Below are 25,129 nucleotides of genomic sequence, written 5' to 3'. Positions count from 1 at the left end.
GAAGATGGAAAGCACACTATGTCACCTCCCCCATCATTTGGTGGATGTGTGCTGAGGATGGCCAGAATTATATGTGTGTTAATGTGTCTTGAGCCCTGACCTAAACTGTAGATGAGAAGGCTCTTTAAATATTAAAATGCAGAACCAACAGAATTGCTTAATGCAGGAGGAAAGTGCACAGTATTCTAAAGGCAGGCCTCATCTTTTTATGGGGGCGGCTATTGCAAATGCATACATTTCGGTCCAAAAGTAACTTTTTTGGAAACTCTTCAATGGAAATACTAAATCGCCAGTCTCTCTTTTTAAGATAACTCGAGTTACAGAGTACCTAACTTTGGAGTTATCAGATGTGTTTATCCCTCCCACATGTCAAAGTTTAAGTGCTATGTTTTGTGTATATACTCATGTTATTTGAAAAAGCCCTAGAGAAAAGCAGCTATATAATTGTTTTTAAAGAACCCTAGAAGCACAGATAAAGGCTTTCAGAAAAGAGGGGGCAGTATTAATTATAACACCTGAAGTCATTTGCAAAATTTTGTCCTGATTATTGATGATTAATTGAGCATAAAGTTACAAGCCTTGAGAGAATTTTACAATTATTTTTCTTTGATTTTTCTACCCACAAAAAAAAAAAAACACCCCATCATTTTCTATTTTAGCAGTTTCCACAACTTAAACATTAAATTCTTATTGTTTGATTTCTGTTATATTAGTAGTGTGTGTTTTGCAATTCTAATCTCCACGTTTTTCTTTCTTTATCACTGAAGTAGGCCTTTTGAAGCTGGGAAATTTTTCATAGCAATATTGACAGTGTTCACATTTGCATGATGACAGCCAAGGAATGGAGCAGTAATTTTTGAAATTGCAGAAGTATTTAGAACACTGATAAAAGCTGAAATATATTTTTGATGGATTGAAGTTAAGCATACATGATTTTTCCTGCTGTCAAAAGGCTCTGAATTTCGTGAATATTTGCCTGCTGCGAGAATGCAAGATTAACATCACAACCATCACCCGGGCACCCAAACCCTGCAATTTAATAGCTTTTTAGGTTCTTTCCTTTTTCTAAACAGCAATTAATCTCATTTTAGTACAATTTTCTCGTTTCTGAAGTCGCTCATTGAATCGCTGTTTTGTTCATATTTGGCTTCAGCTCCTCTGCATAGTCATTAAAGTCCCAATTAATGTCACCTTTAGCTGAAGAGTACTCATTTTTATTGAGAAAATGACAGTTGCTGCCATGAGTAGTGCAGTGTAATATACATTAATTGCCCTGTAACACTGGTAATTACGAGTTTTTCAAGCCTCTCAGTAAACTGTCATGCCTAGACAAGACTGTGCTAAAATAGATTACTCATTAGGGAGACCTGTCCTATTTTCTGGTGGGTTCTTAGTGTTGGTTTAAAAAAAAAAAAAAAATCTTGAGCTTGAACAAATAGTTGCCAAGAGCAATTTCCTACAACAATATCCTTGTGTTGGGTTTTTCAGCCATCACTTAAGATTGCGGTCAGCAAACAGACAGAGTGCAGTGGATGCTACAGACGTTGTGAGTCTTGAGCATTTATTTAGGGGGATCACAAGAGTGGACTTAACGGTGTTTCATTCAGGGTTGAATACGGCATGTAACTGAAGAGTCCTCCCAGAGGGTGTTGTGTTAAAGCAGGTTCGTTCCCCAGTGTTCGGAGAATCCGTGAGAGAGCCAGTGTCCGCCCTTGCTGAGTCTTACTCACCTCGGGACTGAGTCCAGCAAGGAGCAGCGTTGATGTCTTTATTAAACAAATCCATATGAATACTGGAGTAGATAAATACCTTTGACACTAGACATGGCAAGCTTTATACATACGGTTTTAAGGTGTAGTTTAAAAAAAGGGGGGAGGGGATCATTAGTTGGAGAGAACTGAGGTAATCTTACATGGGAAATCGCTAGCCCACAATCTTTTTTAATATATAGTTGCTGACTGGTGTGCTTAGCAGACTTCTCTCTCTTTCTCTCTCTCTCTCTTTCAAATCGTGTTCCTAATTTCAGTGTGGATATAATTTTTCTAGTCCCCATTCCTATCCTATTTCATACGTTGCTCTATAGTCAACTTTAAAGCCCATTGTTGCCCAGAGCTGACAAAAAGGAAACCTTTGTTGTATCCTTGCCTAAAGCAGGTGTTGTAACAGTCTGCTCTCTCCCTCTCTCTCTCTCTCTCTCTAAATGAATTTTGTCACAGCCTTTCAAATTTTCTTGTGGTGATGAGCTAATGAAAGTAGATAGTACAATTTGTGCTGACCAGGTAGCAAGTGCCAGCTCACAGCTGAGGATAGTTTAAAAAAATAAATAAATAAAATATAGCATTATCTCACTGATTTACCCATTACACAGCATTAATAGTGAGAGACCTTGGCGTGTTTATCTGTTTGTATTGGTGTGCATTTATCGAATTGTTTATGACAAGACTAATTGGGGTAATTGTAGACACTGAAATTACCTGTCAGCTATATGTAACCACACTCCCTTTCTTTCTGACAAATGATGACAACTGAGGGACCCCGTAGCATTACTCATGATGGCTTTTCGAGTGGTAATAAGGACAATAGGGGCCCTGGCTAATTTGACATGGACAGCCTTCACAACAAGAAGCCAGCTAAATGACTTGTCAGGAGGGGAAAGAAGTCAGAAAAGTAATGGAGTCCCCCATGGCGCTCTGACAGGGAGATGAGGCAATTTCAACGGAAAGTGAAAAGGCTTCAGTTTGTCAAGTATTTAGAACAATCAGAGAACAGCTAGAGGCTGGAACCTGACAATAAATTTGTGACCCATGGTAGCGGTTTCGTATAGGTCAGCTACTTCATGATGGCTGTGCGGTGCTCAGGGGGTTCCGCTCACGCCACATACCCCACTTCTACCAGCCAGAGCCTTGTCACCTCAAGCGGGTGCCCTGTGCTACAGGACGGGAATACGGTTAAGGCGGTAGAGGCTCAGGGGCGGAAAGGTGATGCAAGTTGCAGTCGCTGGCGTGTTGAAGGATAAACGAACACAACTCTAGACGCATAATACGAGCACAACAGAGATAACACAAGATGGTGTTAAGTCTACCATGGGGAGCTGGAGTCGCTGGGTTGAGCCACAGCAAACTCCTTTCTCGCTTGCTAGTAGTCGCCGAATACTATGCTGCTGTTCGTAGGTTGAAATACCCCCCGCAGAGCCTGTTCCTCTGCTTGTATGGGGCGGTTTAATACCAGTCTCATAACAAGCGAGAAAACTAGAAGTAGCTTCTGACCCTAACGTGTAGCAGGTGGCTGAGGGGTTAACCTGTGTGGTACTTACTGTTTCAGCGGTTATGCTGTCTTGGGTTTCTGGTTATGTTTTATTAGGGATAATCTCTTTGTTGTCGTAAAGCAAGTTCTGGAACTGGGGGAGGCACTTTGCCTCTCTGTACCTCAGTCTCCTCGCTTAGAAGATGAGGAAAGAGGAGTTGGTCACATTTATGTAAAGCAGGATTGCACTATCTGTGTGCATATACAGTTTAGGGTATTTTTATACAATTTCACATGCGTTAGGCACCTGCAGCAGATTTTCTTCCCCATCAGATCCTTGGGAAGCCAACAACACCCTTTACGTGAGGAATAGATCACCTCTGTGTCTAAGACGATTTTTCTTGTGAAGATTTCAAAGCATTTCAGGTATGGAATCTTTTTAATGTTGTCTAAAGGAGAAGGTGTTCATTTAATGTATTTTACTGTATTATTTGTAAGTTTTGACCTTCCTGTGGGGAAGAAAAAATCCTTTCTATATATTGTGTATCTTAATATATCCCTTCAATTTCTCAGTATAATTTAAAACACACAATTTCACAACTATTGTTAAACCCAAGTAAATAGGTTGCTCTGTGCCCTAACCAACGATTCAGAAGGATTAGAAACTCATCAAGAGACAATACCCATAAAATGGTTTTTTGTTTTTCCATTTATTTGGAGGTGAAAATGGATGGGAAGGAGGATTCTCCTTACCGTGCGTATATCCACTTCATTCCAGTGGCTTCTGAGTTGCTGGCGGGTTCTTAGTGTTTCTTCAGGGCTTTGGGAAGAGAGTAGGAAGTATTCCACCATACCAAGTCCCAGAGAGGAGTGCAGGGACCTTAACAAGGGGGTCCAGACATCAGGAGCAAAAGTTAGCTCTTGTAGAATTGGCCGCAGAAGGAGGGACAAGAGAAGTGCTTTCTTCCCTCTATGCGTCCGCTCCCAAGTACGCAGTGAGAACTCCGTGTCTGTGCTCCCAAGTACGCAGTTAGAATTTAGCTTAGAATGTCCCAGGCTATGGTCTACAAACATGTCCTTTTCTTCTTAAATTTCAGTCTGTAGACAGGAGTTCTCCTTATTGAACTTCAAGCCCATATTTGGGATGAGTCTCTTTCCAGTTAGCCCCACTTTGGAGATGTTGTTTATGTTGCTTATAGACGTCTGGTAGGCTAAATATTTTCTCCCCCATCCTCTGAAATAAATTGTAGTTCTGTTTTTGTAATACACGTTCCATTCGAAAAGTCTGAAAATCCCAGGATCACATAAAGAACAGAAAATCATCATAATCCCAGTGCATACACATTATCACTATTAGCATTTTAGCAAAAATGGGATTATACTGAATACGCTGTTGTGTGTTCATGTGTTCTTCACCACCGAGGATACTGAGATGGTTTTTCAGGTCTCTAAATATAGTTCCACATTACCCATTGTGAGGAGTTCCTAATGCTAGCATTCTATGGATTTATCAGAATTTATTTAGCCTCCCATCTGTAAGAGGTATTTAAGAGGTCACCATAGACAAAGCTGTGATGAACATCCTCATGATGAAATGAGTTAAGATACAGAGAGCACAGTAAGCCTCAGTCAACATTTTTATTTTCCTCTGTCTTGTGCGATTTGCCTGTTATGAACGGGGAAGGCTATGGAACACGCATTTTTGGTACCATAATGTGATGTTTTGTGATCATTTTAATTTTTCCTTTTAATATTCAGTTACCAGAGCCCTTTTCATGACACGAAAAATTCATCTATCCAGTTGTCTGGTAACAAACAAACAAAGGTAGCTTGTGCATATACATTTCTTTTCTACCATCTAATCTTCAGAGCTTCTGATTCACCTACACAGTTATTTCACACAAGAGCAAAGAAAGGTGATGTGTTGTGCTGTAAAGATTATGCATTTGTCGGGGCACCTGGGTGGCTCATTCGGTTAAGGATCCAACTCTTTATTTTGGCTTAAGCCACGATCTCATGATCTATCAGACTCCACTCTGGACGTGGGACCAGCTTAAGATTGTCTCTCTCCCTCTCTCTCTGCCACCCTCTCCCCTCCCAAAAAAGAAAAGATTATGCATTTATATGTTCAGAGATTCTTTACATGTTCATTCATTTCCCACCTCTGTCACCACCTGAGACTTCCATCGGAATCCCAAACAAGCTCGTCTTATTGTGAATGAAATTGTAAGCACCCAATAAATATTCGCTGTTACTGTTATCATTATTATTAATACTTCATTAAGTCCCTTTCCACATCTGTGAATATTTCTTTAGGATTATATCTCAGTAATAGCGCTCCCAAGTTCAAGGGACTGTGGAGTCTTAAAGCTGTTGATAAGTAGGACTACTCTGCCTGTCACAGAAAGTTGGTAGAATTTCTTCTCCACAGGGACTATATAGGTATGCCTGCTCCTCCACACCCTGACCAAGTTAGATGCCATCCCTTTCTATATAGCTTTTACACTCTCATTTTTAGTTCCTTTCCTTGCCCTCGTGTCTGTTCAGTGAGCTTGCATTTCACTCTGTGACTCCTCGCCATCCGTCATTTTATAAGGTCTGCCTTCACCAGAGCTAAGGCACTTATAATTAGAAAGTTGTGTGATATAGTACCTGCGGTCTCCGTTTATAATTCCAGATCTTTCTGACCCTCAAGCTCTGGAATAGGTCACCCTCCTCTCCTCTCAGGACACTAGATATTTTAGATTCTTCCAAGTGGTCTCCTGGCCGCTTCCCTGTCATTATAGATTGTTTCAGTCACACATATAATTGCTTCATTGCTAGTAACTGGCTTAATGTTGTCACAGACCTCATTGGCTCTTCTTACCTCAGATTTACATATAGCATCCCAGGGCTTTCTTTAGGGCATTTATCATTTTTCCTGCAAATGATCTGGTGACAGTGTACAGCTATTCAAGTTTTCATCAGCCAGCAGATGATATGGTCTTTCTTCTTTGCTGCCACAAGCCAGAAAAGAGACAAATTCGAAGGAAATGCTTTCATTACTGCACTTCAAGGAGGCTCTGTCTGGGAGTCAGGGAGGGAAGTTTCCCGAAGTGGCCCTGCACACACTGGAAGATGCTCTTGTGGGCAGCCCCATCCCTTCATGATGCCTGGAATGAAGGCTCTTCATCATCATTGTCGCCAGCCCCGCTTTCATGCAGCCAGCTACACATCTTCTAAAGCCTGTTACCTTTCCTGTGTACCTCTCACTCGAGAGGAAAAAGTCTGAGGCAATTTATATGTTGTTAACGGCTACGGCTACATGGTAGATATGTAAGATTTTGTTACAGTTTCTTGAAGAGGCCCATATTTTCATTTGGAGAAGGAGGGAAAAAAATAAAATACAGATTGCCACCAATTGCACATGAGTGGCACTAATAAATTTTATGGATCAGATAGCAGTTGTAAACGTGGAGCTCTTTGTACATTGAAATAGTGTTATAAACCGTGTTAGGCCCACAGGCCAGCTCCAAAAGTCTTGTCGCGGCCGTAAAGTGGCGCTCTTAGTATCCTATGGCATTCTATTCAAGAGGTCCAACCTGATTTTCCCATCTCCTATCTAGAGAGTGGATCAAAAATGCTCAGACTCTCTAAAAGGAAAGAGTTGGAAGTTCAGGGTCCACCAGGCAAGCTACACTTGGCAGGAGGGCTGCCTTGATGGTACGCATCACTAAACCAGTAATATCTTCTCGCTGCTTTTCTTTTCTTTTCCTCTATTTCTAAACTCATGTTCTTTAAACTCCCAACTTGTTTTTTAGTTTACATGGAGGCGCTTTCTTAGTAAGAGATTCCCTTCCTTCTCCCTGTGGCTGTGAGCCTCTCAAACACTGGTCACTTGGTAAGAAGATCTTCTTGGGTCACCAGTGTCCCTTAAGGTAGTTAAGGCCTATAAGATTATTGATAATCTGGCTGATTTAATCCAGCAGTTTTCACTAAGTGATTTGTAGGTGACTCCTGTTTATGCAGCCCTGTCTCATAATTTCTGCCCTCACTTGGTAAGAGTCAAGGTTCTATTCACTTGGCTTCATATAAAGAGAGGGCCCCCTAGCACAGCCCACAGGAGGGTTCCTGCTTGCACCTGATAGAGTTTAGAGCCTCCCCTGTCAAGCAATATAGGATCCAGTTTCTTTGGGGGGCCCTAAAAATGTTCAGAGCACCAAATGCTCAGTTCTCTGTTCTCGGCTGCAGTCAACTTTCATGGAGTGGTAAGAAACTACACCCCCATCTCCCATTTGGCCAAGGAGCCACCCCCTTTTTCCCCATTGGGCTTAGCGAGCTTGGTAGGTGACATCAAGGCTTGCCAGAGTTCCCTCCTACCTTGTATGTCCTTGTTCTCTGTGTGAAGACCAACTCAGTTTCAGGCAAAGAATGGGCTTCTGGCTCCAACCAAGATTAGGCTCTGTCTTAATAAGATTCTCCTTATAGCAGCTGTGATGTCTGGGTGTAAACAGTAATCAGAGGAAGGTGGGCACTATATATGCATGTGCGATGTTCAGGAGGCGTTCTGTGCAGGTCTGGTGATTTTCAGTGTCCGTTCTCTGTGTGTGCACCAAAACAACCCACAAGTTCAAGAAATCATTCCAATGAATCAACCTGGCTACTCAGACTTCCAAAAAACAAACAAACAAAAAAAAACACGTTGGTGATGGAGAAGGGAATAAACATGCAGAGTGAAGAGTGTCCATTCAGGGGTGGGAGGGAGGGGAGGGTGGGTGATGGGTATTGAAGAGGGCATCTTTTGGGATGCGCACTGGGCGTTGTATGGAAACCAATTTGACAGTAAATTTCATATATTAAAAAAAAAAAAAGAGCGTCCATTCTAAAAGTTGGTGTATCTGACATGGGTAGTTAGCAAAGCCAGCAAGCCAGGCCAAAAGTCTACCGTGGACTAAGCCAAATCCACATGTTTACTTTCTTTCTGTCGTTATGTGTCATTAGGAAACCTTCTCTGTGTAAATGCATAAAGCTATAGCACCTGTATTTTCTGCACCATGATGTGACTTTCAGTGAGAATTCTGTTTTTTTCCTTTTAATATTCAATTAAAAGAGCTGTTTTCATAGTGCCAAAAGATGCATTTATCCAGTTGTCTAGTAACATATAAACAAGCGTAAACAAAGGTAGCTGGTACATTTGTTTTCTACCATCTAGTCTTTAGAGCTTCTGACTCAGTTCTTGACGGTATTTAATAGGCCGGAAAAGGTAATGATACATTTATTCTGTTACAGAGAACCTTTGTGTTTATTCATTGCCCACCCCCGCCCTCACCCCAAGCTTCCAAGTTTATCCAGAGGAGCCTTTCCTTCTGTGAAATGTCCATCCTTATTCAGTGTAGCCCAACACTCCAGACAGAAACTGCTAGCTAGCTGTCCCCTGATAACTGTACTCCCTTCCTTACTTTAGTAAGTACCTGGTTTGGGCTGGGTATCTAGTCATCCAAAAATAAAACCCCAGGTCCCTTTGCAGCAAGATGTGCCCGTGTGGTTAATTTCTGGGCAATGGAACATCAGTGGAAGTGTCCTGTGCAGCTTTTGAGAAATGCCCTGAAAGAAAGGAGGTGTATTTTTTCCTGCCACTTCTTCCTTCCTGCTGGCTGGAATGTGGCCCGGTGGCGGGTGCTCTGGTAGCCATCTTGGGCCTTCAGAGGAAAGGTTGTGCTGAAGATGGAAGAACAAAAACGGTCGTGGGCGCTCAGGTCCCTGCTGACTATACTGTCATCATGCCAGCCTCGTTCTGCCTCCCTTTGAGCTCAGTTCATGTAAGAGAGAAATGTACTGTCTGTGTAAGCCACTGCTGTTGCGATTTTTCTTTCACTGGCAGCAAGAGAACTTAATTCTAACCAATATGGTAGGTGAGATATTACGGAGGAAGTTAGATCTATACCAAGAGAGTTTATGGTGAAAAATAGTATCAAAGCCAAAATTTGAACCCAGGACTTTTAACTTTGCTGGCAGTGTTTTCCATGTCTTCAGAGGCTGAGGTTTTTATTTTATTTTTTTATTGTTAGAGGGAATTTTACATTCTGCATTTTTCCCTGAAATAAGAAATTTAAAAACAGGCATTTTAGTGGTGTTACTGAGATATAATTGATACACCAAAAAATGCACATATTTAATGTATGCAAATCGATCATTTTGGTCATATGCAAATCCCTTTTGAAACCATTACTACACATCCATCACCTCCAAAAGTTTCCTTGTACCCCTTAGGTTTTTTGTTTTGTGGTTAGAACACTAGACATGAGATCTGCTCTCAACAAATTTTTCAGTGCACAATGCGTAGTATTTTTGACAATAAGCCCTGTGTTGTATAGATCTCCAAAACTTACTCATCTTTCGTAACTGAAACTTTATGCCCATTGAACACTTCCCTGTTTCTCCCTCCCCACAGTCCTTGGCAACCACCATTCTCCTCTTTGCTTCTATGTATTCGATTATTTTAGATACTTCCCATAAGAGGAACCATGCACATTTGTCCCTGTGGGACTGATTTATTTCACTTAGAGTAACATTCTGAAGGTTCACCCATGTTGTAGCATAGAACAGGATTTCCTTTTTTCTTTAAGGCTGAATAATGCTCATTTCTTTATATGTATATCCAGTATTTTCTTTATCCATTCATCTGTTGATGGATATTTAGGTTAGTTCCATCACTTGCCTTTTGTGAATAATGCTGCAGTGAATATGGGAGGTACAAATTGCTCTTTAAGATACTGATTTCAATTCTTTTGGATAAATACCCAGAAGCAGGATTGCTGGATCATATGGTAGTTCTATTTATAATTTTTCTTAGGAACATCCATACTGTTTTCCATAGCAGCTGTACCATTTTACATTCCCACTCACAGCGTACCAGGGTTCAAACTTCTCCACATCCTTGCCAATGCCTTTTTTTTTTTTTTTCCTAATAGCCATCCGGACAGGTATGAAGTGATATCCCATTGTGGTTTTGATTTGCATTTCCCTGATGATTAGTGATGGTGAGCACTTTTTTAATATACTGGCTGGCCATTTGTAGCTCTTTGGAGAAATGTCTATTCAAATCCTCATCTCATAATCCCATTATTTGGCTTTTTGCTAATGAATTGTAGGAGTTCGTTATAGAATTTGGATATTAGCACCTTATTGGAATATGGTTTGCAAACATTTTCTCTCATTCTGTAAGTTGCCTTTTCATTCCACTGATGGTTTCTTTTACTGGGCAGAAGCATTTCAGTTCAATGCAGTCCCATTTGTGTGTTTTTGCTTTGGTGTCATAGCCAAGAAATCATCACCCAGGCCAATGTCAAGAAGCTTTTCCCCCTATGTTTTCTTGTAGGCGTTTTACAGTTTCAGGTCTTACATGTTAAGCCTACAATCCATTTTGAGTTGATTTTCGTATATGGTGTAAGATAAGTGTCTTATTTCTTTCTTTTGCATATGGGTAGTCAGTTTTCCCAACACCAGAAAATGGATCTATATTTTTAATTCTCAAAGCTCACTCTGCATCTTGGAAAAGGTCCCCTCCAAATGTGTTACAACTCAGCAATTTGTTTGGAATAAAATTGTCATAGTCTGTTCTGTGTTCCCCCTGTCTTGTATGTAGTATCGGGTTTTGTGAGTCAGACCTGAGCATAAGGAGGCTCAGGAATTCTGGCCTGTGGGTAAAGGATTGGGTCCCAGCATCGCCAGAACTCACAGCCCATCCCCTTTTATGGAAGTAGCCTTACAAAGTCACCCAGTAATTTCAAATCTGTTGAAGTCTCGTTGTGAAAGAACTATTTTAAGAGAGTTGCCCGCCGTTAAATGTTTATTAAGTGTTTATAAATGTATTAGTCACTGTGCAAACAGAGAAGCAGGTGGTCTTTATGCTCCCACCTGTTCAGATCACTAAAGCAAAGCCACCTGGAAAGTTTCACACAGTAATTGACCTTCACCCTTCAGAACTTCACTTTCATTAAATTCAGCAATGAGGACTTTGACATCTCCTGAAATATCATTTCCATGTGCCCTTTGTTATTAGGTATGAGCCTTCTGGGAGTCATGCAGGGTGAAATGGAGACTCCAGCGTATGGCTCCAGAGGTAACGCAGACAGGGAGGGAAGCACCACGGGTGACCGGGTGACCGCTCAGAGGAGGCTGGTCAGATAGGTGCTTCTCGTTTGCCTTGCACCCGGGAGTGACTTCATTTTAAGTAATCCTTCCTGGGAATCTGGAAGGCCTGAGAAATTGTAATCACCAACCAAGTTTCTTTGTAGCAAACCACCTAGAGAAGAGACAGGTGTTTTTAGCACCTTATTTAGCTTGTGTCCACAGCCAGCACTAGCCTCTGCACCTGCTCCTGTGACCTGCCTTTGTTGCCTTCCACCCCCATGAGCCCACATCCAGGGGCTTATAGATTTCACGGATGGCCAGAGGAAGGTAGAGAGAGTGTTGGCTTGTGTGGTTGTTAGTAGTTTCATGGTGAAGGAGAGAATTCTTCAGTCCTGTTACTCTACCTAGTCACTACCTGATCTGTGAATGGCTGTGTGGTATGCTGGAGGAAAGCACTGGACCCTGCATTTGGTTGCTGTCTTAACCAGACCTCTTTTCTGGGCCTCACTGTCTTCATTTGGTAAATAAGGGAATTAGACAATAAGCCAATCCCCACAATGCACAGACCTTTCCAAACTCTCTGGGGGGAAAAATTGAGGTAGACTGTAGCTGCTAGGGTTCCTGCTCCCAAATGAAGCCATCCCCCTCCGGTCTCTTGCCTCTGACCGGCCCTTCTGGGAACGAACAAAGAAGTTTTATTTGGAAAGGTCAGTCAGAAGTGCACGAAGCTGCTTCTTCCCCAGTTTCCCCTGCTTGTGTGGCAAATGGGTTTGCCATAAGTGGCTACAAGAATATGTACGTCAGCAACTTCGGTCAGTGATTAGAGTGATGGGTGATTCAGAGACACCATCCTGTTCATTCCCGGGATGGAAATGGTCAAGCCCCGAGGAAAAGAGATCAAGCAGCACTCAGACTATTGGCTAGGGTAGGGGTCAAATGGCAAAGAGGTGGGGCACCTAGGTGGCTCAGGTGTTCAGCATCTGACTCTTGGTTGGTTTCGTTTCATGTCATGATCTCACAGTTCGTGAGTGGGAGCCCCGTATCAGGCTCTGTGCTGACAGTTTGGGATTCTCTCTCTCTCTTATAAATATTAAAACAAACAAACAAACAAAAAAAACAAAAGCAAAGAGGAGATGAGAAAAGAGTAAAGGTGTCTGTGGCAACCAAAGGGAGGAGACCCCGAGTCTAGAATAAAGGGGTTTCCCAAATCCTGCTATACACCTCTAACTACCCACGTAGCTGTTTTAGCCCTAATTATCTTCCATGTCTGTGGCAAAGTGAATTAGAACTGGTTTGACACCTGTGATGAAGAAAGTTTACAAAGTTTGGAGGAGAGATGGAGATTACATCCCACTGTATAGTTAAAAATCATTCCTGAGCCCTTCCGGATAAACCTTAATAAACGCCACACTGCCCTAAAAATTGTAGCTGATGTGAGTGTGTGCTCAGCAGGTGATGTGTATGAATGCATTATCTCATGAAGTGTAACGTATATATCAGGATCCTTCAGAGGAACAAAACCAATAGGATCTCTCTATACATACGTGATGGGTTGGGCGGGGCATCAAGCCATCTATTTAAGAACCAGCCTCTCACCCGAAATGCTTTGCTGCTCTCCAAGAACACAAGAACGCTGGGGGGAGGTTTTCTTCTCTGTGACGTCTGGGAAATGCTGGGGTAAATAAGTTACAGGCAACTGATACAGCGGGGTGCTCAGCAGCAATTTTTAAAGCTTTTTGTCCTACCGGGTCCTTGTATGATGAACATACAGGGTGAAATCAGCTTTGTTAGGAGAGACCACGTTTTCTTTTCTCTTCCTTATTTCTTTCTCCTTCAAGCCGTGTGTCTCTCCCCCACTCGGATTGCTTTAGTTTCCTTTTCTGTTTCTCTCATCTTTCCCTCCTTTTATCCTTTCTAAAAATTATTTTTTCTGAAAAATGAGAAAGGGAGAAAAATGGGATTTGATCAGGGGAACTTAACCTGCTTCTCGTATCTGTAGTAGCAATTGTGGCTTGGTAAGGAAGGAAAGGGAGGGAAGAAAGAAAAATGGAATGAGAAGGAGGGAGAGCGAGAGGAGGGGGAGGGAGGGTGGGGAGAAGGTGGAAATGGTCTTTACTCCCTGCAAAAGGCAACCTTTTTCTGATGATTCTTAACTTTGTTCAAGTCACTAAAGCAGTGGTTCTCCAACTGCTTCATATGAGAATCTCCTGGTAGCTATAAAAATGCTGCCTATGGGGCGCTTGGGTGGCTCAGTTAGTTATGCATCTGACTCTTGATTTTTGGCTCCAGTCATGATCTCCTGGTTGGTGAGATCCAGCACAGAGCCTTGCTTAGGATTCATTCTCTCTGTCTCAAAAACTTAAAATGCTGCTTCTTCAATTATAAATCGGCATCTCTGGGGTGGACCCCCCCCCCCCCATGCTAGTGCCAATTAAAACTCCCCAGTGATACCAATGAGCAGTTTCATCCAAGAACTGGAACTATAAAGTCCTGGTTGAGCTCAACTCCTCGCTGCTAATCAGAAATCACAAGAGGAGTCACCTCTGGGGGAGGACATGGGGTGAAAGGGACAGAGAAGGGAACCTGGTGTATTTGATACCTTGTTCTGGGTTGTGGTTACTTGAGATCTTTGCATTCTGTGGTCCTTACTGTATGTATATAATTTTTAAAGTTGACTTACTTTGAAAGGAAGAGACTGAGTAGGGGATGGGCAGAGAGAGAGCGAGAGAGAGAATCCCAAACAGGCCCTGCACTGTCAGCACAGAGCCTGATGGGAGGTTCAAACTCACAAACCAGGAGATCCTGACCTGAGCCAAAATCAAGAGTCAGACGCTTACCTGACTGAGCCATCCAGGTGGCCCTTATTGTACGTTGATAACCCCAATTGAAAAAGTAAAACTCTGACGCCCATACACCCACACTGATACTCTGTCCTCCTGTCAGACATTCTGCTTTGCGTGATCTGGAGTATGGCCTGGGCAAGGATTTGTAAAGCTCCCCAGCCAATTCTGATGCCTAATGGCAGAGGAGCCAATGCTGTAGGGAGAGGCCACCCAGCTGCTTTCTCTCAACAGACTGAAAGTACTCGATTTCCAGAACAGAACTGGAGACATCCGTTGCCTCCTCTTTTCCTAAATTCTATATTAACAGTTACCCTCTTGGTTACACGTATTTTTAAGATCACTATATACAGTTTCTTACTTGCAATCCCAGGATCCCAAAGGTTTTCAAGACTGATTTTTAAGTAAGGCAGCACCACATTTGGCAGTCAGACTTGATCAGAACTCATAAAGGCTATTTATTTAGGAACATCATCTCCCTTCGAAAAGCCCTGTTTCCCTTCAGAAATACTAATATGTGAGTCGACAGAGGACTGCTTTGTTCCCCACTACGGGTATAACTTATAGGATAATATATAAACTTCTAATTCGGTTCAGTTTAATTCTCAAAGCCATCTGGGTCAAGGGTTTCAGGTCAAGGATTGTGTACCTTGGCTTGGTTACATTATTCTAGTTTTGCCTCTCTGAAGATCTACCCTCCTCTAGGGCAGTAGCCTCACTCCACAGATAGTCCATTTTCCAATTGTCTTAGTTTGAGTTATGCTGACAGGTGATGACACTTATCTGAGCAAGAACCAACTCAATCTTGCCCACCATTGCATCGGTGGCCGGCACTGAGCGGGGCGCAGTGAGGCCCTGAGAAGTGTATGTTGAAGGAATACTGGCACTGATTTCTATAGTTTCACTGAGTGGCCTTTCCAATCTTCTCTCTAAATTCTGGTAGCATCATGTTTTGATGACCTCATTTGATTGTATCTCCAAATTCCAAAGGGATTGCGTTCCGAGAGGAAGTCAGTTATTTGAAGATAGTGCTTTGGGCTTTATTTCGTTTTTTACTCTTTTCCCCCAAGTTTTCTAATTAAATGCCAGCTAGTTAGGGGTGCCTGGGTGGCTCAGTCAGTTAAGTGTCTGACTTCGGCTCAGGTCATGATTTCATGTCTTGTGGGTTTGAACCCCACACTAGGCTCTGTGCTGACAGCTCAGAGCCTGGAACCTGCTTCGGATTCCATGTCTCCCTCTTTCACTGACCCTCAATCACATTCTCCCTCTCTCTTTCTCAATATTAAATTCCAGCTTAACCTACAGTACAATATTAATTTCAGGAGTAGAATGTAGTGATTATCAGTTACAGAGCACCTGATGCTCATCACAATTACTCTCCTTAATCCCCATCACCTGTTTAACCCATCCCCCCCCACCCACCTCTCCTCTGATAATCAACAGGTTGTTCTCCATAAAGAGGTTTCCTCATTTGCCTCTCCCCCCCCCCCCCCCCCCGCTTCGTTTTGTTAAAGATACTGTTTTTAAAGAGTGGATTGATTCCTAAGATAGGTAAGAGAAGTCTACATAATCCAAAAGTGCTGTTGCAAACAACCCAACCATATTAGCAGTATAGTCTCACTGGTAATAATCCGTGCTCTCCTCTCATCTCCTGCATTGTAATCCTAGACCTATTTATTTCATCTGCTAATGTTCAGGCAGGCTTAGAATCAAGAAGTACATCATTCTTCATGCTGTTCTCTGGGTTCAGGTGGAAAAATAAGTTCCCAGATGTGGTCGTGATGTTCTGTAAGTGTCCTGTTAACTTCTCTGACCCTTTAATCCAATAGGGATCTAGTGAAGTAGGGCCAAGCAAATACTGAAAACTGAGCTTTCTCCCCACCCTCATCAGGAACACTTGGCTTCAAGAGTTTTTCAGGATGGAGGGCTCTTAGTCCCGCAGTACATGGGACAGTCTGTCAACCCCTTATTCTCTAGACCTGCAGGGTTCAAAAGAACATTCTGCAATGATGGGAAATGGTTTCTATCTGTACTTTCCAGTAAGACAACCACATAAGGCTATTGAGTTTGGATGTGGCCAGCAAAACTAAGAAGTGAATTTTTAATTTTCATAGTAATTTTAATTTTGACTTTCATAGTACATTTAATTAGTGGCTATCATATTGGATAGCACAGCACTAGATCTGGGGTTAGCCACACTTGTGATTCTGACCTAACAGATGGGGCATTAGGGTTATCAAGAGATCACTAGACTCTGCCTTAGCCTATTATGGGATGAAGTAATTCTAGGCGTAAAAATAAAAACAAAAGCCAGAGTATGGAAGTATTAGAAAAACTGGCACAGAAAACTGCATCTGATTCTGTTAGGCTGGATGAGACCGTGGTAGAAGGGAATTTTCGGGGAAGCAAGATCCTATAAACTTCATAAGTCATGACAAGAAGTTTGGACTTCTCCCCTCTGACATGGACCTCTTTGGAGGGTAGATAAATGGTCTAGTATCAAAATCCACTCAGCACTGAAGCCTTTCAGCCTGTCTGGCCAGGGAGAAACACCTTCAGAGGCTGAAGGCACTCCTGGGATCCCAGCTGCTGCTCTGAGGTGGTGTAAGAACTCTGCCAAGTGGTGGTTATTGTGCCACTTGGCACGGTTTCCAGGCCTTGGCACCTGCAAGAGCCACTTCCTAAACCCCAGAAACATGGTTTGGCATGGTATATCCTGAGGTTGAACTGGGAAAAGATGGCTTCTTGTGGTCTTTGTAGATGGCTACTAACAGTACTGGGAGCCAGAGAGGATCCCACTTGAGGACCCGGATACAGGGGGCTCCTTACCACAGCCCCAGGCACCTGCGAGCCACTAACTGATAAGAGTGGGAGTGGGGAGGGTGGGCAGGGACTTCACAATCAAACCCCCTAAGACAGCTGAAGATACGGTATTTAAATTTAAGTGAAAGGTCCCCAGACTCCCTCAAATACTTTTTCCAAGCATCAACTGGAAATCCTTACAAACAAAATAAAACCTGTACCTTCCCTTGTTTTTTGATTTTTTTTTTTTTTTTCCAATTGCAAAGTTTAGCTATTTGGAGGGCAAGTCTTTGCACCATGGTTTTTCCTGTACCAAAATCTTAAAAGTAACTCAAAACATTGGTTTGCATGGACCTCAGGCATTGCAAAACTGAACCAAGAACTTCTCACTTAGCAAAAACTAAAATTTGAAGAGTAGAAGGACTCCTTGGCTAAGATGGTCACAATCTAGATTTTTTTCCTGACTGATGGGAAAAAAAAAAAAAATAATGTACTAGTAGGAGTGTCTCCTCTCTCGCTAGCTCCTCGCTCGCTCCTCTCTCTCACCTGAATCGGGCACCTGCTTTTGAGTGTAATTTTGTTGATAAGATTGAATCGAACAAGAACTGTGATGTGTAGCCTTCCTCGGGTGCATGGTAACTCGGGCCTTCTCCTAGTACTGATTCCCAAAGAAACAAAGTGTGAACCAAAAAGAAAATAAATCTGCCCATTATTAAATTTGTGCTCTTGACGCCTGCAGTTGTAACTACTGTAACAACCAGGGTTAAACTGTTAGTTCGACAACTTGTAAAGCTCTTTATCATAGAAAGCAAGAAAAATCAATGCCGAATTACCCCAGGAATATTATTGATGACCTAAATGTCATTTTCTGTTTTTATTACTTTTCATTGTATTTAGCTTGTAATTCAAACCTCTTTCTAATTAATTTGGTTTGGCTCAGTTGGAAATAGAAAAAGCTAACTATCTAATAGGTGACACATGTCACAGAGAAACCTTACAACATCCCCATTTCCCCAAGATCAATCAACCATGAAACAACTTGCCAAACTTGTGTTTTTCTAGCAAATTCTTAAGAAATACAATAAAATTAAATTTGTCTAGTCGAAAGAAACGGGGGAGAAACATGAATGAGCAGGAGTGACCCCGAAAGCCCAGTTTTATCTAGCCATAATCTCTCTCCTAGTTGTTAAAATATCCCGAAGCACTCGATCATGTTGCCTTTTAATTTTGGAGCCATGTGTTCTGTTAGCAGCGTGCACATGTTCCTGATTTGAACTTCTGGTTCCCCGGCTGTTAACCAGAACCCTCGGCTGGCCCGGACAAGGTCTCAGATAGGTCAAAGGCCTAGAGCCTACATCTTGGTTAGATCTTACCCACATGGAAACCAGAAGCCTGGGTCAGGGCAGCAGTGCCCACGACGGCCCCTGATTAAATTAGGCCTGCATTTATCAACTACACAGAGAGTACACTTAACCTTTCAACTCGAGAGTTTTGATGTATCTTTATTTTCAAACCAGAAGGGGGGTGTTTTTTCTGCCACGGTCTTAGTCCAGTAGCGACGAAATGTAACAGGCACTGTTTCCAAGTTTCACCTGCCACCAGGTTGAAACCACAGCAACGTGTAAGCTGCACCATGGGAAGCATCGTATCTGTTTTCCAGATTTTAAGTATGGTATTTTGACATTTATGGAAAACAACAATTTTACATCCCTTTCATTTTTTTTTATGGGAGTTTAATATTTGCCTTTGGTTTCCTCCTCGAGTTCTTGATTCTCTCATTCATTTCATTCAGTTGATAAGAGCTATTTTGTCAATTAATAAATGGAGCCATATTATGAAAATCCATGTGTGGAAAGAGCAATAAACTGCTTTTAGAAATTTGATTTCTTTTAACTCCCCTAAGTATTTGGTTTCAATAGGACTTTGAAGAATTTCATTTCTTCAAAATGCACTGTTTAATTCTCTATGAAATTCCCATCAAACTCCTAACGAGACAGACTAAACACTACAGCCTTAGAATAGGTGGGGTTTTCTTGTTGTTCAATTCTGTCAGTTCACGTTCTCCTGAGGAGCTTTTGATGCCTCTGACTGCTGAGCAGTCTGACTTGAGACACTCTGGGTCTGCCAGGGACATCCATCATGCCCAGGTCTCTGATTCCTGTCACAGTGGTGGTGGTGAATGGACCAGGGCATGAGGAGTAATGGTCTGGATGCACTAGAAGGGACTCCAAGTCCTTCATTGACTTATTCACTAGGTCCTCGCTGAATGTCTACGTTGCTCTAGGCACAGGGGCTTGAGTGAAGTGGGGGGTGAAAAGTCCCTGCCCTTCTGGAACTCTGTAAATTCTTCATCAGTGTCCTTGTCCAATGCCAGTACATGGGTATATAGAAATAAATGCTGTAGTCTTGAAGATACGATTATTCTTAATGTTAAAAGGATTGTTGTTCCTGTCATAACATTGTTTCTGCAGTATGCTTGTTCACTTACCTAAACTCATTTCATGTGACATTTATAAATCCCAGCCCAGAACGCGCTTTCAAAGTGGGGAAAGGCAGCAAAGAGCCTTCAGGAGGAATATTCTTGGCTCAAATAAAAGATAAAATGAGTTCGTTTTAATTAAAAGTGGTTGCCAATCACCCCAATGTAGTGAGCTCTTCTTTGCCTTATGTGAAATCTAAATCTTAAAGCCGTTTTGAACCTTTCCTAAGACATGAGGTTATTTTGCCAATTCCCTTTCGTTTGGAAATAAGTCTTAAATTTCCGATTAACATTTATCAACATAGAATTTCAAAACTGCTTCACGAATTGCTTTTTATCTTTGTATCTCCATTTTGATGCCAAGCTTCTGACTTTGACTTTATATATCAAAGGTTACTCTGAATTTGATATTTACCAAAAGAGGGAAAAAAAAATCCAGGGATCACCATTATCTTCATTGTTATCGATAGGCACATTTTTTATGGGGTTTAATTTACTGAGTATTTGATAGGTCAGTCAGTAATGTGTACTGAACCCTAAGTGTGAACAGAATATAAATATTTTCATAATTGTGGCCAGAATTAGTGACAGGAGAAAAAAAAAAAAGATGTGCTTAAGTTATTTTAATTTTTTTTTTCTCACTTGAGAGGGAGAGAGAGTACCTGTGGTGGGGAGGGGAGGGGCAGAGAGAGGGGGGGAGAGAGAATTCCAAGCAGGCTTCATAGCTATCCTCACAAAGCCTGATACAAGGCTCAATCCCACGAACTGTCAGATCATGGCCTGAGCCAAAATCAAGAGTCCAACATCTAACCGACTAAGCCACCCAGGCACCCCTGTGCTTAAATTGTTTCTAGATAATTTCTAAATTTCTAAATAACTCAGTTACTAAATAAGTCCCTACACCTTCACAACCAGCCAAACTCCTTTCTCACGTTGGCTCACTTTTTGTTGGACAACCCTTCTTGAGCTACTTTGTTGATCTTTAGATCTCTCTGAAAACAGTAGTTCTTTCCCTCTTTCCAGCCTGGATTCTTCAGGGACCTAATATTAAATACTTCATATTGAAGGGTTGCTAACTATCTACCAAGACCAGCCACTGCCAACCATGCAGACCTCTCATCAACATTCAGAAGACATTCATTGTGCTCTGTTCTAGACATTAGGTCTAAGTCTTAAGATTTTTTTTCTTAAGGTGATTGGAAAGAGTATGGCTTGATGAACCAATTAAGTATACTGGGGAGGTCACTGAAGTCCCTGGATTGATTTTGAGAATGTTGCAGCCCCTTGTAGAGAGAATACGGTGTTGAGCTTGACCAGAAACCTAATCCTGAAAACCAGGTGCCCAGTGATCACAGGCCTGGCTGGGACTGACAGTAAGACCTCTGCCACTCTTAGGACTTCTTCTGGATTGTTGGCTTCTTCAGTCCGCTTTCCCTAGCCTGGTGCCCAGTGTTGTTAAGATGTTCTGAAGCACCTGACTCCCACAGATGTCTCAGACTGGGGGGGGCATAGAAACGAAAGAGGCCTGGGACCAGCCTGGGAAGCAGCTCGAAGAAGTGGAGGGAAGTAGAGGCCCTTGTCACTAAGAATGTTTCATGAAGTCTGATCCTCCTTTTTGTGGTTGTCTGCCTGTTCATCCCCAGCTGCCCACTTTTCCTTCTGTTTTGCCTTTAAGATATTTTACAAAGCCTCCTTTCCACATTCATGTCCTCTGCGATCATTCTATTCCTCTCTTGCATTCATCCGAGGGAAATAGTATCTATGAGACTTGATTGTGAAATGTTTGAGAATTAATCAATAACACCTTGAAGTTTTTCAGCTTAATTTGTATATATTTATCTTGGAATATAGTACGCATCTTTTTAGCAGGCAATTTTGTAGTTGTTTGGATGTTGGCAGGTTTTAGGGGTGGGAGGGAAAGAAGTTATATTTTTAGCTATAGTGATTCACTCCGTAAGTGGTGTACATTGTAGTCTGTCCTCCAGTTGATTTATTGCATATGGAATCCGCTCAAAGTACACTCCACAATTTCAGTGGTTTACAAAACCAATAAAGATATAAAATGCCGAAATAAATATTTAAGATTCCTTTTCTTCATTGCACTAAAGATATGATGAAAATAAATTTTAAAAGAAAGCATTTGCACTTGAGGAATTCAGGTAAAGTCATGAAGCTATAATTAAAAACAGAGTTGTAGGGGCCAAGTAAAATTTGGAGGAGATAATTAAATTTTACTATTCGTCTTATTTTTATCTTCTATTCAATTTAAACAAAGCCAATCTTGATGGACTATAAAATACACCATATGTTGTCATTTTAAAATAAGGTTCCGTATTTAAATTTGGCATGTTGGCTGTGTGGCTCTATGCCACCACTCCCTGCTTCAGAATCCTTCTCGACACAGGGCTACCGATTCGTGAGAGTCCCGAACACTGAACTTGCATGCGATCTGATTTTTAGATGGATCCCTTCGCTCCTCCTTCACAGAGCTGCACTAGCTGGGACCATTGTCTTACTCTCTTACAAACAAGCCAGACTCTTCATTAAAGGCCATCTCACAACCCACTCCATGTTTCAGTCCGCATTGTTTTTTCAATGCGAAAATCTCCCTCCAGAAAGCCTTTCCTAGAGACTGTGGCCCAAAGCAGAAACCCCGTGGTTCTCAAGCCCGGCTGCACATCAGAATTAACAGAGAGGCTTGTTTAAAATACAGATCCCAAAACTTCCTCCAAACCTAAGTTAGACTGTCTGGATCTAAGACCTAGAAATACACATTTTTCTCTGCTTCCCCCCTCCCCCTCCTTCCCCCAGTCACTTGTGATACAACTAACAGTCTGGTATTCTCCATTGATGATTTGGGTACCACTGCTAGAGTGGAAAGAATATTGGATGCAAGTTCAAATCTCAACTGCTCACTAACTGCCCAGCTTACTCGACCCCTGGGCCTCAGGCCCAGAAGACTGAAAAATTTTAGGCTCTTTCCCAAAGAGTTTGGGAGGGGAAGGATGCTATAGAAGAAACCACCCAACTAAGTTAGTGTATCGGATAGTGCGATTCTGCTCTGAAGGTGGGCCAGTGAAGCAGACTGCTTCCCTGAGTGGCATATGGTAGCCAGTCTCATTTATGTTTTGGTCATACTGTACTGAGTATCAGCAGCATTCCTCACTCCCTTCTCTTGAAGCGTAAACAAGTTTTGTCTTGGATCCAGAACTCTCACAGTCACTTGTGCTTAGAATGGTTCCAAATGGAGAGCGAGTCTCAATTTCCTATACCTTACAGCACCCCATTGCCTACTGAGTTAAGATGTGAGAGGGCTGTGTGCCAACTTGAGACCCGAGATATCTGTGTCCTTTAAAGATTTCCCTCTGATTCAGAAGAGATTCATAGAGTCTTAGAACTAGAAGGGACTTCAGAAACCATCTCACGTAGCCCCCTCAAGTCTCAGTGAGTTCATGCCAACAAATGGTTGGATGAGAAAATCCCATTAGCTCACTCAGAAGAGTCAGAAAACCTCATCAAAATGAGACCTGTGTAAACCAAAACGATAAAGCATGTTGAATTGTTTTAAACTGTTGGTTCAGCCAATGGCTGCAATCACTTATGGTATAATTGTATTAATTATTATGGCTAGGATCCTATCAAACAGGATTAAACAGGTGGATTCCTTTACAAGCTCCCATATTTAGACACATACTTCCACCCCAACTTTCTCCATCTTGAAAAGGAATCCTCCCCACCCCTACTTAGTTTGATTCTCAGCAGTGAACAACCATGATGACTTAAATTAAGGAGTTTTAATTAACTCCATTTGCTAAAGCAAAAAGCAAAATGTATGTTACTTATTAAGCACTTGGTATGATGTGGCTTCTGGACTAGTGATTTTATATACATAAATTTTATGTATAATCTATTAGTCTCTATAATCCTCTTTAGGGTAAATGCTACTCCCATTTTACCAAAAAGAGAACAGAGACATGCTCAAGCTCAGAATTAGTGTCTCACCTAGGATTCCAATGTAGGTCCATTAACAGCAGTTAAGGGCATTAGACTATGATTTAGGCTGAGCTTCCTAAAATCATGAGTTAAATATCAATTAAAACTATGAACTTTGCACTTCTGAAACTGTATGTGAAATTGTACATAAAATTCAGAGTCCATGAAACCCATGCTACCCAATGAATATAAATCTCTAGGTCTTGCTTGACAGAAAAGAAGGAATAGTCTAGTAAATGGCACAAGAATTCCATCAGGTTTAAGTATATGTTACAACTAGGAGTTCAAGTTCTTTTTGAGAAGGCAGACACCTCATTTTTTTTTTTTTTAGACTCCTTTTTGGTTTTTGTTCGAAAATTGTACTCTAGCATTCATTTTGGCTTATAGAAATAAAAACAGTAATAGAAATTAAAAATACTAGGACCAAGAGGGACTTGATAGATGATCTAGTACAACCTTCTTGTTGACAGAAGAAAGGACCCAAAAAGTCTCTGAGCCTTACCCAGTATCTCACAGCCAATTAGAGTCAGGTCAGACCTGGAGTCCAGAACTTCAGATTCTTATTTGAGCACTTGTTCTAATATGCTGAATAAACCGCTAGTTCATGGCACATGCATCTAAAGAAACAGGTATGCCCAGTGCATATTTGGAGTCCATTGCTTTTCAAACTACTGAAACGTGTCCCTGCTTGATTGAAAACTAGATGGTAACGAGATACAGCACAGATACTCATTTCAGCCCTATAAAGATACTGAGAGCAGCTGGAATACACGACCAGGAGTTGTGATACCACAACGAGATTGGGAACACTGACCCGTTAGAACTATAGTCTGAATTATCAGAAACTTCAGTGATTCCTTTGTGTCTTTATCCATGTATATTTATTGGACACCAAACTGTGTGTTGGGCCCTGTGCTTGGCTCTCTGAACACAAGGACCCCTAAGATCCAGTCCCTGTCTCCACAGGGATCTCAGGCACCAGAGGACTTGGTAGACAGAGGCTGGGACCCTGCCACATTTTACACAGTGAGGGAGGTGGCACATTCAACACTATCCCGCGTTCCTAAGGGCACCTGGGTGACATTGCTCCTTAGAAGAATGGCTTCTTGTTTCCTCAAAAGGCTTTCTCCTTAGAGGAAAATATTTTTCAGTTTGCATTAGCAGAGTGTTGGTCAGTATACACGGTTTTCCTTCAACAGGGATTCCTCTCCCAGAAGTAGTCATGGGTCACCACCAGACTAATTAAGAAATAGGAGCTTGTTTTCTTTTACAAGGCCAATAACTACCAACCGTGGCTTTTGGGGGATGTCTGCAGTTATTTTAACGGACACTGAAAAATTCCCAAAATGAAAGTAATTCTAATCACTCAGTTTATAGACCAAATGCATGTAATGATGAACACCACCTTAAAAAAAAGCTAGTGGTCTGACAAAAACCACACGGAGGAGATTTGACTGCACACGAAAGTGAGTGGGTGGGTGGAGCTGTTGCATTAGGTCAGCAAAAATGTGATGAAGTAGCAGCTGTTTACATTTTATGAGAGGATGGATGGAAATGGTATTTTAATACTGCTAATTCACGTCTAGCCGGTCATCACTCTCTACGTTAATACTTGAGCATTTTCATTCTTGAGAATGATTCTGTACTAAGCTGTGAAATG

General features: G+C 41.8%; 1 protein-coding gene across 4 annotated transcripts in view; it reads left to right on the top strand.

The window, feature by feature from the left end:
- CDIN1 (CDAN1 interacting nuclease 1) overlaps positions 1 to 25,129 on the top strand; it is a 215,832-nt gene that overhangs the window by 160,585 nt on the left and 30,118 nt on the right. The window lies entirely within an intron of this gene.

Source organism: Panthera tigris, chromosome B3, assembly GCF_018350195.1.
Source record: "Panthera tigris isolate Pti1 chromosome B3, P.tigris_Pti1_mat1.1, whole genome shotgun sequence".
Lineage (NCBI taxonomy): Eukaryota > Metazoa > Chordata > Mammalia > Carnivora > Felidae > Panthera > Panthera tigris.
The sequence above is the reverse complement of the archived record's forward strand: the minus strand, read 5'-3'. Positions and strand labels throughout refer to the sequence as shown.